The sequence below is a fragment of the Struthio camelus genome, chromosome 26 (assembly GCF_040807025.1).
Source record: "Struthio camelus isolate bStrCam1 chromosome 26, bStrCam1.hap1, whole genome shotgun sequence".
Lineage (NCBI taxonomy): Eukaryota > Metazoa > Chordata > Aves > Struthioniformes > Struthionidae > Struthio > Struthio camelus.
The window spans coordinates 2,332,017-2,347,472 of NC_090967.1; positions in this window are offsets into that span (position 1 = coordinate 2,332,017).

A 15,456-nucleotide genomic window follows, 5' to 3' on the forward strand; every position below is an offset into this window, starting at 1 on the left:
CAAAGCCAGCCTCCCTGTGGCTGGGAGGGTCCGCCTCTTGTCCTGCCCCGGGGCATTGTGATTGCGTTGCCGGGTGACAGCACTGTGAGTCAGGGGCCCCGGGGCCACGCCACAGCCTCCCCTGCCGGCTGTCTGCTGGCCCAGCATCGGTGCGGGGCAGAAGGCCCCTGGGGTGCCAGCCCTCATGCAGGCCCTGTGCCCAGGACGCCAGGGCAGCTGCCGTGGCTCCCTCCTTGCGTGGCGGTGCACTGGCCATGGCCAGGCAAGCCTGCTGGGCTCCCTGCTCTGTGCACCAGGGTGCCCCTGTCACCGCAGAAAGGGCAAGAGCCCAGTCACGCCCTGGCACTGGCAAGTGGCTTCTCCCGCAGCTCCCCAAGCAGCCAGCTAGCTAAGCAGAGGCTGGGCGCAGGGCCAGCAGCTGGGCAGCGCCGACATCCTGGGCAGAGGGGCAAGCTAAGTTGTTCTGGCCACCAGGTCATGGCCCCCAGCCAGGGCTGCGGCTTCATCTTCCTCCCTGCCTCACCACATCCATCCGGGGCCCTAGCCTGACTTTTTCAGCCACAGAACAGCAGCAGGTTCAGGAAAGAAGTGCCAGCTCTTCTAAACGCGTCTTCACAATAAGCACAGCCTCTGGAAGGTTACACAGACTGGTTCCTGCGCCTCTCAGCACTAACACCACGCCCTGAGGTTGCTGCTGCCAGGCCTTCCAGCCGTTGGCGCATGCCGTCTGAAGCACGTGTGCCTAGGATTTTCCCAAAAGCTCGGGATCTAAACCACATCTCTTTAACAGAGCCAGGGAGCAAGCAAGTTTGTTCAGAGGTGTGCTTAGCTGCCTGGGTGCAGTAGAACTCAGAGTCAGCACTCACATTAAACTCTCAGACATCAATGCTGGTGACCGGAGACTGAGAAGCTGTTGTCGCAGCTGACCTGGCAAAGCACAGGTGAGGAGGTTCACCTGGCGAACTGCTAAAGCCCTTGGGAACAACATTTTGGTGGCTTCCCCCGCCCCTCCCCCGGCCCCCCCCCCGATGGCGTCACTCAAAGGACGTGGCAGTTCGCAAGGCTCTGGAAGTGCAAAGGCTTGAGCACTTGCTGGAGTTGGATTCTGTAGGACAGTTCCGATTTTCCAAGCGTCTTGAGCAGTGTTGGCAATTGTTGGCACCGGCTCAGTCTACTGCAGTCAGCCTCTCTACTACACCTAGCACGCAGCCCCCTCACAGCTCAGCAGGGCTTTTTGGAGGCCTTGCCCATACATCACTGTCTCCTTGTGTGCGTGCCACCTTGCTCAGCAGCTAGTTGCACAACTGCCTGGGAGGTGGCCCGGACATCTTCCTGGGCGTGACTAGTGTCTTTGGAGGAGACTGAGCTGGATCCGTGCAGGCCCATTTTCTCCTTGTAGCTTTGACCTTGTGAGGGCGCAGCAAGGGCCAGCTGCTCCCTCAGAGACTGGGAGTTGGGAGGCAAACACAGTAACCCGGCTGGCATGGCATGGCAGGGACATGGCCAGCCAGGGCCCCGTCCCACAGTGCCCACAGGAGGTGAGCGAGGCAGGCCCACAGAGGGTAGCCAGGTTCGAGCAAGAGTCCGGCTCGTCAGGCGTGTTGGTGGTGATGAGAGAGCTCCGAGGTCAAGCTGGGAAACCCATGCACCGCTCAAGGTCAGGGCGAGGTCTGATGAGGGTCGCGAGCGTCAGGCCCAGTGCAGCGATGAGCGCGGAGGTGCCAGCTCAGGCCAAGAGGCCAGGCCACGGGTCAGGGGCGAGAGCAACGGCGTCCACGGCCAGGCCCAGGCATGGCTGGAGCTGAGCAGAAGACTCGTGCTCCTACAGTGGTACTTGCACTCGCCTCCGCAGAGAGCAGGTATGTGCAGCTCTGCCTGCAGGCCAGGAACGCAACTCTTCCGCGCCTACAGAATGGTGCAAAGGTGCTCTCAGCGTGGCTGTCAGCACCTGGTGCCCCTTGGTGACAGACGCGTTTAGCGTTGCTCTCTTGAGGTCAGCCGGCAGGCATGCCATTGTCGGCACGGCCTTGAGCCTGTGCATGATGCGCCAGGGAAGGTGAGGAGGTTATCCAAGAAGGCAGGGAGGTGTGGAGACCAGAGAAGGATGCAGAAAAGGAGAGGAAGATGTGTGTGTGCGGCAGGCTGAGGAGGCAGGGGCAGGCATTAGGAGTGGGAAATAGGAGGAGGTGGGAGTACAGGTCTAAAAGGGACGGGCAGGAGAGGGCAAGGAGGCAGTGGCCGTGGAGAGGAGTCGGGGAGGGAGGGGGGTGGCAACTTGGAGAAAAGGGCAACGAGGAAGTGAAGGTGATGACCGAGAGACACAGAGTACCTTTGTTAGGGCCACTGGCCACATCTACCACCAGCTGCTTCAGGAGGTGAGGGCCCCCTCCCCTACCATGGCCATAGGAGAGCTGCAGCCACCCTCAGCCCTGGCCCAGCATAACCCTAAGCCGGGAGACAGTGACTGAACGGGCCTTGGACACAGGCTGCTGAGACACGACACCCCTCCCCCTCTTCCCCAACCTCCCCCCCTCCCCTCCCCCGCCTTCAAGGTAGGGCTGGGGAAAAGACCAACCCTCCAAGCGCCCCAGGCAGGGTGACAAGCCCCGTGGGCAGCAGGCTACAGGCCGTTCCTGACAGCGCAGCTGCAGGACCAAGCGCTCAGGCCACAGCCACGACACGCCTGACACAAACAGCAGACCTCGGAGAGGATAGCAGCACTTCCCTTTTATTGCATGCATGCAGGGACAGCTGACAAGGGGCACCTCCTGATGGCTCCTCAAGCCTGGAGCCTTTCCAAACACACGTTGTTTGGCGCAAGCCAGAGCGCCCGCAAGGCAATGGCAGCAACGGAAGTCCCTGAGCTCCTCCTACAAACTTGCCGCAAGGCAGAGAGACAGAGAGCTGCAGGGCACAGCTGGTGTCTTGCTGCTGCAAGAGCAGGCGGTCACTGCCCTGAAATGGCCCAGAGGCGCCCCGGGAATGGGCCATGCTCAGTGCGACAGAGGAAGGCAAAAAACCCCCAGGGACTGCTGCCAATCTGTCCTGGGGGAAAATTCCTTCCTGACCCCAAAGCTGGCGATCGGCTGCTTTTCCCTGCGCATGTGAGCAAGGCCTGCCTCCTGGGAGGGTTCCACGCCCACCGGGGGACACCAGTGCTGCCCGACCCCTTCCCTCTCGCAACCTGCAGCCACCCTGGGGGGCTTCTGAGAAAGGCCCCAAACCCCACAGACCCGGGCGAGCGGGGCTGGGGGTGGGTGGGGAAAGGAGACTCTTTCCTGGGCCCTGCACGAGACCACTGGCCGCTCCAAAGGGCTGCCTCAGGAGTACGGTGCTGATGATGACCGCTTGGAACGTCTTTGCATCCCATTTCCGGCATGCTGCATCAGTGCTGCACGGAAGGAGCTATGCGTGGGGCGCTTTGGAAGGGTCTTCAGCTGCCGAGAATGGATGTCCTTGTTCTTGGCAGGCCCTCGAGTTCACTTTTCCCACTGACCTCCAGCTGAAAAGGCCTGCTGCCCTTGGAGACCTGGAGGTGTATGTGTGGGGGAGAGGAGGGGAGGGCAGGGCAAGGGAGGGGAAGGGGGCGGTCTTTTCCTCCTACCAAGGCGATCGGTCCCGTCTCTGGAGGACCAAAGTTACACCCAGCTCTGAATGCGGCCCTGGATCTGAGCCTGCTCGGAGCAGGAATGGGATCAGATGACCTCCAGAGAACTCTTCCAACCTAAATTCCTCCACGGTCCGATGGCTACACAATGGCTGACTCCATTGGGAGGTTCAGCCCATTGCCTTGCCATCAGGAAACGCCTGGGCACAGTCTCCACTCCCAGACAAACGGCTGCGGACAGTGGCGGCAGCGTCACTTCCATGTCCCACAGCAGTGGCTAGCAGCGCGGCACGCGTACAGGAACGCACCCTTCAAGCCTGCTGGCCTTGGCCTCTTTGGCTCAGCTCAGCTGGCGCGGCTTACAAGAGACCTGGCACTGGACGATGCTGACCTCCCTCTGCTTTTCTGAGAGCAAAAACACTGTCCTTGCTGTCACTTGCTATTGCTGTCTATGTCTTTGGAGGAGCGCCAGGCAGAAGGGGAACAAGATCAGCAGTCTTTCTGAGGCTCGGACAACCCAAAGGCCCAGCGTTAGAGCAGGTGCTGGCCACGGCAGCAGGACTGTCTCCCTCCGAGTACGTGGCAGCCAACCAAAGCCCTTTGCGGCCCAGGCCCCTGTCTCATCAGGCTGGAAGTGCTTCCTCTGAAGAAAGAATGCTCCCGGTCCAAAAGCGGCACGGAACCTCTTCTCTGCCCATGCTGCTGCAACCTACCACCGACACAGCCTGGCCTGAGACGTCCAGCACAGGCGAGGAGAGCTGGCACCCCAAGAGTGCCTTGTCCTCAGGGGGAACATTCCTGACAGCATGGGGAAGGTCGGCCAGCTTCCCAGGTGCAGCGGCTGCGTGAGGCTTTGCCAGGGAGCTCTGAGCTCCGATCTCCATCAGCCCCTCAGCAGTCCTCATGCGAGGGGGGCCAGGACAATAGCCTCCCCCTGCTGGTTAGCAGCCATTTCCTGAGGCTCTCCAGGAGACCTATCTCTGCTCTCAGAGGTCCAACACTGAGGGCCACTTTGATCAGCACGCCAGGAAACGCGCGGCCCGTGGGGCATTTGCCGCAGGCCAGGTCACGGCCCCACGCCACGAGCCTCAGGAGCTGCTCTTGGTGACTTTACCGAAAGCCAAAGCCACTGCCTCACAACACGCCGCGTTAGCCCCGCTGCTGACCCCTGCCACCAGGTTTAGTCCTGCAAGGAGGCAGCAGATTGCACTGCACTGGAACCTGTACTTCCGCGAAGGCAACAATGGCCAGGACATGGCTTCCGAACTAATGAGACGGCTGCTGTCTTTTTGTAGTCTCTGGAAGAGAGGCGTTTCCCTCTCCAGAAGAGCAGTGCAATGGCGCTCTCCCTGGGGAGCTGGAAGCACAGAATAGGCCTGGGTGAGGCAAGCACTCTGCAAGAGCATGGTTTGGAGAGACACGCGGGCACAGCAAGCGTCTTCCAAAGGGGCCCGAGGAAGACCTTCCAAGCAGGAGCACGAGGCCCTCCAGGCCATTGCCTTGCAAAGCCAGTCTTCAAGGGACGTGCCTTGCGTTTCCAAACACAGCCAGCCAAAGAGGTCTACAGCTGCCCCAAGCACATCCAAACTGTAGAGCCGCACAGCTTCTCAGGGACTCGACGGTTTGTTGCAGCTGAACGACAAACAGCTCCACTGGCCACGTCCGACTGAGCACAGTCCTCTGCCCCTGCGGTGCCACGGCCAGGGTGGCCGATGAGCAAGGGAGGCTGGTGCAGGTTGGCCAAGGCTTTGCAGGTGGTCCTGCCTTTCTTAAGAGAGTCGGTCTGATTTCCTGCCTCGTCTCCCTCCTGCTACCTGGATGAAGGAAGTGCTCCACTGGAAAATCCCGCACAGCTCCTTCAAAGACTCAACCAGGCATACCAGAGCCCTGAACGGTGCACTGCCTCCACGCTCTGCACCACTGCCAAAACACACGACCACGCACCTCAACATCAACATCTCCCCGCTGACCTCTCCTGCAAATTCCACTCCAAAAGGTGCTCCAAAGACGGAGCAGCCCCAAGGCAATTTCTACCACGCCGCCTGAGAGCCTGACAACCACCACACGCCCACGGTCAGCAAAAGCTTTCGGAGGGCAGGCAGCTCCAAACACCTCGCAGCACACGCTGAGCCAGCACAACGCCAAACACAGCCGACCTCGGAGCCCCAGAAAGGCAGCAGTGTTTTCTGCACCCCAGAAGCATAGTACAGCTTTGGCTTGTGCTGAAGCTTCGCCCTTCAGCACTGCTGAAGCTCCCACAGCCTCCTCTGAAAGCTCCTGACGCAACAGCAATGGCCAACACAAACGGGGAAGCCAGGGCAGAAGGGGCAGAGCAAGAGGAAGGCAGAGGTTTGTTCCACTGCACGGGCAAGTGGGAGGGCCAGCACGAGGCTAGTCAGTTCCCGGCAGCCTCATCCCAATGGGGAGTGCCGGCCAGTGTGGCCAGGTGACAATGGCTTTGGGGCTGTTGTGTCTCCCTCGTGGCCTGAGGAGGCTGCAGAGTGGGGCACCTTTCCTTGCTGGGGCCGTTGCCTCGGTCTCCTTGGCAAAGAGGCATCCTAGTTAGGGTCCCACCATGCCTGTCCTCTCCACCATGGCTTTCTTCAGGCCTCCAGGCTAAGAGGGTCTTCCTGCTCTGTGGCAAAGCTGTCTTCCTCCTCCTCCTGAGGAAAACTTCTAGGCTTCCCTCAGAGGTGTTTCAGTCTGGCACCTCCCACCGAGCTGCCACTGGAGGTGGCCGGACCTCTAGAGGTGGCCAAGGGCGGCGGGAGGAGTGGGCGAGACATGGGGCTTAGTGGTGGGGAAGCAGGAGTGGGGACGGGAGGCAGCGTTAGGCACCGTTAGAGAGCGGAGCAGCAGGCACAGGCACTTCACGAGCACGCGCGGCAGGGCGCTAAGCGGTCTCAGCCCCAAAGCAGGGGCAGGGCGAGTGAAGTGCAAAGCAAGGTCAGGAAGTGAGGTGAGAGGAAGGCCCGGAAGAGGTCTCCATACCAAATGGCGGTGCAGCTGCTGAGCGCTTCCAACATTCCGTGACCTGAGGTGCAGGCACCGGTGCCCCCGGATGCCCTGCGATGCCCTGCGATGCCCTGCGATGCCCTGCTCGCCCTCACAGCGGGGTGTGTTTGTGGCCAAGGACAGCCTCCAGAGAGCCTCAGCCCTTGGCTGCAGCCAGCTCGGGGGCAGCTGCAAAGCCAGCCTCCCTGTGGCTGGGAGGGTCCGCCTCTTGTCCTGCCCCGGGGCATTGTGATTGCGTTGCCGGGTGACAGCACTGTGAGTCAGGGGCCCCGGGGCCACGCCACAGCCTCCCCTGCCGGCTGTCTGCTGGCCCAGCATTGGTGCGGGGCAGAAGGCCCCTGGGGTGCCAGCCCTCATGCAGGCCCTGTGCCCAGGACGCCAGGGCAGCTGCCGTGGCTCCCTCCTTGCGTGGCGGTGCACTGGCCATGGCCAGGCAAGCCTGCTGGGCTCCCTGCTCTGTGCACCAGGGTGCCCCTGTCACCACAGAAAGGGCAAGAGCCCAGTCACGCCCTGGCACTGGCAAGTGGCTTCTCCCGCAGCTCCCCAAGCAGCCAGCTAGCTAAGCAGAGGCTGGGCGCAGGGCCAGCAGCTGGGCAGCGCCGACATCCTGGGCAGAGGGGCAAGCTAAGTTGTTCTGGCCACCAGGTCATGGCCCCCAGCCAGGGCTGCGGCTTCATCTTCCTCCCTGCCTCACCGCATCCATCCGGGGCCCTAGCCTGACTTTTTCAGCCACAGAACAGCAGCAGGTTCAGGAAAGAAGTGCCAGCTCTTCTAAACGCGTCTTCACAATAAGCACAGCCTCTGGAAGCTTACACAGACTGGTTCCTGCGCCTCTCAGCACTAACACCACGCCCTGAGGTTGCTGCTGCCAGGCCTTCCAGCCGTTGGCGCATGCCATCTGAAGCACGTCTGCCTAGGATTTTCCCAAAAGCTCGGGATCTAAACCACATCTCTTTAACAGAGCCAGGGAGCAAGCAAGTTTGTTCAGAGGTGTGCTTAGCGGCCTGGGTGCAGTAGAACTCAGAGTCAGCACTCACATTAAACTCTCAGACATCAATGCTGGTGACCGGAGACTGACTGGAGACTGACACCTAGCACGCAGCCCCCTCACAGCTCAGCAGGGCTTTTTGGAGGCCTTGCCCATACATCACTGTCTCCTTGTGTGCGTGCCACCTTGCTCAGCAGCTAGTTGCACAACTGCCTGGGAGGTGACCCCGCTTCCATCAGGCTTCCTCGCACCTCCCTCCAGGCAGGGCCACCCTGCTCCCAATAGTCCCCCCGCCAACTCCCATCCACCAGCAGTACCTCTTGCCTCCCTCCTCGAGCCATTCCAGGCCTCGGGCACCCCTCCCCCACTAATACCCTATCCAGATTCCCAGCAGCACACACTGACAACAGCCCATCTCACACCTTCCCTTCTCCCAGCCAAACCCTGCTAGCACTCCAATTCAGACCTGCAAAGACCACCTCTTGCCTCCCCCTACTCGCCCTACCATCCCTACTGCACTCCCATAACAAGGACCGGCCTTGGCCTCCTCACCTCACCCCGTTTCCATCAGGCTTCCTCACACCTTCCTCAAGACAGGGCCACCATGCTCCCACTGCTCCCCCGACAACTCCCATCCACCAGCAGCACCTCTTGCCTCCCTCCTCGAGCCATTCCAGGCCTTGAGAAACACTCCAGCACAAATCCCCTGGCCACCTTCCTCCCTGACAGATACCAACCACAGGCCCCTCACGCTTTCCGCCCACAAAGGCCACCCTGCTCCAACTCCTCCCCCGCCAACTCCCATCCACCAGCAGCACCTCTGGCTTCCCTCTACTTGCCGTTCCAGGCCTTGCGCACCCCTCCAACACAAATCCGCTCGCCAACTTCCACCCTGACAGATACTGACACCAGGCCCGCTAACACCTTCTTCCCACAAAGGCCACCCTCCTCCAACTCCTCCCTCGACAACTCCCATCCACCAGCAGCACCTCTTGACTCCATCTACTTGCCATTCCAGGCCTCGGGCACCCCTCCTCCACTAAGGCCCTAGCCACATTCCCCTAAAGCACAAACTGACATCAGCCAACCGCACACCTTCCCTTCTAGCAGCCAAACCCTGCTCCCACTCCAATTCAGAACTGCAAAGAGCACCTCTTGCCTCCCTCCTCGAGCCATTCCAGGCCTCGGGAACCACTCCAACACAAAACCAATGGCCACCTTCTTCCCTGAAATATATCGAAACCAGGCCCACTCACACATTCCTCCCACAAAGGCCACCCTGCTCGAAATGCTCCCCCGCCAACTCCCATCCACCAGCAGTACCTCTTGCCTCCCTCCTCGAGCCATTCCAGGCCTCAGGAACCCCTCCCCCACTAAGGCCCTATCCAGATTCCCACCAGTACACACTGACAACAGCCCATCTCACACCTTCCCGTCTCCCAGCCAAACCCTGCTAGCACTCCAATTCAGACCTGCAAAGACCACCTCTTGCCTCCCCCTACTCCCCCTACCATCCCTACTGCACACCCACAACAAGAATCCGGCCTTTTCCTCCGCGCCTAACGCCGCTTCCATCAGGCTTCCTCACACCTTCCTCCAGGCAGGGCCACCCTGCTCCCAATAGTCCCCCCGCCAACTCCCATCCACCAGCAGTACCTCTTGCCTCCCTCCTCGAGCCATTCCAGGCCTCGGGCACCCCTCCCCCACTAATACCCTATCCGGATTCCCAGCAGCACACACTGACAACAGCCAACCGCACACCTTCCCTTCTAGCAGCCAAACCCTGCTCCCACTCCAATTCAGAACTGCAAAGAGCACCTCTTGCCTCCCCCTACTCGCCCTACCATCCCTACTGCACACCCACAACAAGAACCGGCCTTGGCCTCCTCGCCTCACCCCGTTTCCACCAGGCTTCCTCACACCTTCCTCCAGGCAGGGCCACCCTGCTCCCACCTACTCCCCCGCCAACTCCCATTCACCAGCAGCACCTCTTGCCTCCCTCTACTTGCCATTCCAGGCCTCAGGAACCACTCCAGCACAAATGCCCTGGCCACCTTCCACCCTGACAGATACCAACCACAGGCCCACTCACACATTCCTCCCACAAAGGCCACCCTCCTCCAACTCCTCCCCCGCCAACTCCCATCCACCAGCAGCACCGCTTGCCTCCATCTACTTGCCATTCCAGGCCTCGAGCACCCCTCCTCCACTAAGGCCCTAGCCACATTCCCCCAAAGCACAAACTGACATCAGCCAACCGCACACCTTCCCTTCTAGCAGCCAAACCCTGCTCCCACTCCAATTCAGACCTGCAAAGAGCACCTCTTGCCTCCCTCCTCGAGCCATTCCAGGCCTCGGGAACCACTCCAACACAAAACCGATGGCCACCTTCTTCCCTGAAATATATCGAAACCAGGCCCGCTCACACATTCCTCCCACAAAGGCCACCCTGCTCCAAATGCTCCCCCACCAACTCCCATCCACCAGCAGTACCTCTTGCCTCCCTCCTCGAGCCATTCCAGGCCTCAGGAACCCCTCCCCCACTAAGGCCCTATCCAGATTCCCACCAGTACACACTGACATCAGCCCATCTCACACCTTTCCTTCTAGCAGCCATACCCTGTTCCCACTGCTCCCACTCCAATTCAGACCTGCAAAGACCACCTCTTGCCTCCCCCTACTCGCCCTACCATCCCTACTGCACACCCACAACAAGAATCCGGCCTTGGCCTCCTCGCCTCACCCCGTTTCCATCAGGCTTCCTCACACCTTCCTCCAGGCAGGGCCACCCTGCTCCCAATAGTCCCCCCGCCAACTCCCATCCACCAGCAGTACCTCTTGCCTCCCTCCTCGAGCCATTCCAGGCCTCAGGAACCCCTCCCCCACTAAGGCCCTATCCAGATTCCCACCAGTACACACTGACAACAGCCCATCTCACACCTTCCCTTCTAGCAGCCAAACCCTGCTCCCACTCCAATTCAGACCTGCAAAGACCACCTCTTGCCTCCCCCCACTCGCCCTACCATCCCTACTGCACTCCCACAACAAGGACCGGCCTTGGCCTCCTCACCTCACCCCGTTTCCATCAGGCTTCCTCACACCTTCCTCAAGACAGGGCCACCATGCTCCCACTGCTCCCCCGACAACTCCCATCCACCAGCAGCACCTCTTGCCTCCCTCCTCGAGCCATTCCAGGCCTTGAGAAACACTCCAGCACAAATCCCCTGGCCACCTTCCTCCCTGACAGATACCAACAACAGGCCCCTCACGCTTTCCGCCCACAAAGGCCACCCTGCTCCAACTCCTCCCCCGCCAACTCCCATCCACCAGCAGCACCTCTGGCTTCCCTCTACTTGCCATTCCAGGCCTTGCGCACCCCTCCAACACAAATCCGCTCGCCAACTTCCACCCTGACAGATACTGACACCAGGCCCGCTAACACCTTCTTCCCACAAAGGCCACCCTCCTCCAACTCCTCCCCCGCCAACTCCCATCCACCAGTAGCACCTCTTGACTCCATCTACTTGCCATTCCAGGCCTCGGGCACCCCTCCTCCACTAAGGCCCTAGCCACATTCCCCTAAAGCACAAACTGACATCAGCCAACCGCACACCTTCCCTTCTAGCAGCCAAACCCTGCTCCCACTCCAATTCAGAACTGCAAAGAGCACCTCTTGCCTCCCTCCTCGAGCCATTCCAGGCCTCGGGAACCACTCCAACACAAAACCAATGGCCACCTTCTTCCCTGAAATATATCGAAACCAGGCCCACTCACACATTCCTCCCACAAAGGCCACCCTGCTCCAAATGCTCCCCCGCCAACTCCCATCCACCAGCAGTACCTCTTGCCTCCCTCCTCGAGCCATTCCAGGCCTCAGGAACCCCTCCCCCACTAAGGCCCTATCCAGATTCCCACCAGTACACACTGACAACAGCCCATCTCACACCTTCCCGTCTCCCAGCCAAACCCTGCTAGCACTCCAATTCAGACCTGCAAAGACCACCTCTTGCCTCCCCCTACTCCCCCTACCATCCCTACTGCACACCCACAACAAGAATCCGGCCTTTTCCTCCGCGCCTAACGCCGCTTCCATCAGGCTTCCTCACACCTTCCTCCAGGCAGGGCCACCCTGCTCCCAATAGTCCCCCCGCCAACTCCCATCCACCAGCAGTACCTCTTGCCTCCCTCCTCGAGCCATTCCAGGCCTCGGGCACCCCTCCCCCACTAATACCCTATCCAGATTCCCAGCAGCACACACTGACAACAGCCAACCGCACACCTTCCCTTCTAGCAGCCAAACCCTGCTCCCACTCCAATTCAGAACTGCAAAGAGCACCTCTTGCCTCCCCCTACTCGCCCTACCATCCCTACTGCACTCCCACAACAAGGACCGGCCTTGGCCTCCTCGCCTCACCCCGTTTCCACCAGGCTTCCTCACACCTTCCTCCAGGCAGGGCCACCCTGCTCCCACCTACTCCCCCGCCAACTCCCATTCACCAGCAGCACCTCTTGCCTCCCTCTACTTGCCATTCCAGGCCTCAGGAACCACTCCAGCACAAATGCCCTGGCCACCTTCCACCCTGACAGATACCGACACCAGGCCCACTCACACATTCCTCCCACAAAGGCCACCCTCCTCCAACTCCTCCCCCGCCAACTCCCATCCACCAGCAGCACCGCTTGCCTCCATCTACTTGCCATTCCAGGCCTCGGGCACCCCTCCTCCACTAAGGCCCTAGCCACATTCCCCCAAAGCACAAACTGACATCAGCCAACCGCACACCTTCCCTTCTCCCAGCCAAACCCTGCTCCCACTCCAATTCAGACCTGCAAAGAGCACCTCTTGCCTCCCTCCTCGAGCCATTCCAGGCCTCGGGAACCACTCCAACACAAAACCGATGGCCACCTTCTTCCCTGAAATATATCGAAACCAGGCCCGCTCACACATTCCTCCCACAAAGGCCACCCTGCTCCAAATGCTCCCCCGCCAACTCCCATCCACCAGCAGTACCTCTTGCCTCCCTCCTCGAGCCATTCCAGGCCTCAGGAACCCCTCCCCCACTAAGGCCCTATCCAGATTCCCACCAGTACACACTGACATCAGCCCATCTCACACCTTTCCTTCTAGCAGCCATACCCTGTTCCCACTGCTCCCACTCCAATTCAGACCTGCAAAGACCACCTCTTGCCTCCCCCTACTCGCCCTACCATCCCTACTGCACACCCACAACAAGAATCCGGCCTTGGCCTCCTCGCCTCACCCCGTTTCCATCAGGCTTCCTCACACCTTCCTCCAGGCAGGGCCACCCTGCTCCCAATAGTCCCCCCGCCAACTCCCATCCACCAGCAGTACCTCTTGCCTCCCTCCTCGAGCCATTCCAGGCCTCAGGAACCCCTCCCCCACTAAGGCCCTATCCAGATTCCCACCAGTACACACTGACAACAGCCCATCTCACACCTTCCCTTCTCCCAGCCAAACCCTGCTCCCACTCCAATTCAGACCTGCAAAGACCACCTCTTGCATCCCCCCACTCGCCCTACCATCCCTACTGCACTCCCACAACAAGGACCGGCCTTGGCCTCCTCACCTCACCCCGTTTCCATCAGGCTTCCTCACACCTTCCTCAAGACAGGGCCACCATGCTCCCACTGCTCCCCCGACAACTCCCATCCACCAGCAGCACCTCTTGCCTCCCTCCTCGAGCCATTCCAGGCCTTGAGAAACACTCCAGCACAAATCCCCTGGCCACCTTCCTCCCTGACAGATACCAACAACAGGCCCCTCACGCTTTCCGCCCACAAAGGCCACCCTGCTCCAACTCCTCCCCCGCCAACTCCCATCCACCAGCAGCACCTCTGGCTTCCCTCTACTTGCCATTCCAGGCCTTGCGCACCCCTCCAACACAAATCCGCTCACCAACTTCCACCCTGACAGATACTGACACCAGGCCCGCTAACACCTTCTTCCCACAAAGGCCACCCTCCTCCAACTCCTCCCTCGACAACTCCCATCCACCAGCAGCACCTCTTGACTCCATCTACTTGCCATTCTAGGCCTCGGGCACCCCTCCTCCACTAAGGCCCTAGCCACATTCCCCTAAAGCACAAACTGACATCAGCCAACCGCACACCTTCCCTTCTAGCAGCCAAACCCTGCTCCCACTCCAATTCAGAACTGCAAAGAGCACCTCTTGCCTCCCCCTACTCGCCCTACCATCCCTACTGCACACCCACAACAAGAACCGGCCTTGGCCTCACCCCGTTTCCATCAGGCTTCCTCACACCTTCCTCCAGGCAGGGCCACCCTGCTCCCACCTACTCCCCCGCCAACTCCCATTCACCAGCAGCACCTCTTGCCTCCCTCTACTAGCCATTCCAGGCCTCAGGAACCACTCCAGCACAAATGCCCTGGCCACCTTCCTCCCTGACAGATACCGACACCAGGCCCACTCACACATTCCTCCCACAAAGGCCACCCTCCTCCAACTCCTCCCCCGCCAACTCCCATCCACCAGCAGCACCGCTTGCCTCCATCTACTTGCCATTCCAGGCCTCGAGCACCCCTCCTCCACTAAGGCCCTAGCCACATTCCCCCAAAGCACAAACTGACATCAGCCAACCGCACACCTTCCCTTCTAGCAGCCAAACCCTGCTCCCACTCCAATTCAGACCTGCAAAGAGCACCTCTTGCCTCCCTCCTCGAGCCATTCCAGGCCTCGGGAACCACTCCAACACAAAACCGATGGCCACCTTCTTCCCTGAAATATATCGAAACCAGGCCCGCTCACACATTCCTCCCACAAAGGCCACCCTGCTCCCAATAGTCCCCCCGCCAACTCCCATCCACCAGCAGTACCTCTTGCCTCCCTCCTCTAGCCATTCCAGGCCTCAGGAACCCCTCTCCCACTAAGGCCCTATCCAGATTCCCACCAGTACACACTGACATCAGCCCATCTCACACCTTTCCTTCTAGCAGCCATACCCTGTTCCCACTGCTCCCACTCCAATTCAGACCTGCAAAGACCACCTCTTGCCTCCCCCTACTCGCCCTACCATCCCTACTGCACACCCACAACAAGAATCCGGCCTTGGCCTCCTCGCCTCACCCCGTTTCCATCAGGCTTCCTCACACCTTCCTCCAGGCAGGGCCACCCTGCTCCCAATAGTCCCCCCGCCAACTCCCATCCACCAGCAGTACCTCTTGCCTCCCTCCTCGAGCCATTCCAGGCCTCAGGAACCCCTCCCCCACTAAGGCCCTATCCAGATTCCCACCAGTACACACTGACAACAGCCCATCTCACACCTTCCCTTCTCCCAGCCAAACCCTGCTCCCACTCCAATTCAGACCTGCAAAGACCACCTCTTGCATCCCCCCACTCGCCCTACCATCCCTACTGCACTCCCACAACAAGGACCGGCCTTGGCCTCCTCACCTCACCCCGTTTCCATCAGGCTTCCTCACACCTTCCTCAAGACAGGGCCACCATGCTCCCACTGCTCCCCCGACAACTCCCATCCACCAGCAGCACCTCTTGCCTCCCTCCTCGAGCCATTCCAGGCCTTGAGAAACACTCCAGCACAAATCCCCTGGCCACCTTCCTCCCTGACAGATACCAACAACAGGCCCCTCACGCTTTCCGCCCACAAAGGCCACCCTGCTCCAACTCCTCCCCCGCCAACTCCCATCCACCAGCAGCACCTCTGGCTTCCCTCTACTTGCCATTCCAGGCCTTGCGCACCCCTCCAACACAAATCCGCTCGCCAACTTCCACCCTGACAGATACTGACACCAGGCCCGCTAACACCTTCTTCCCACAAAGGCCACCCTCCTCCAACTCCTCCCTCG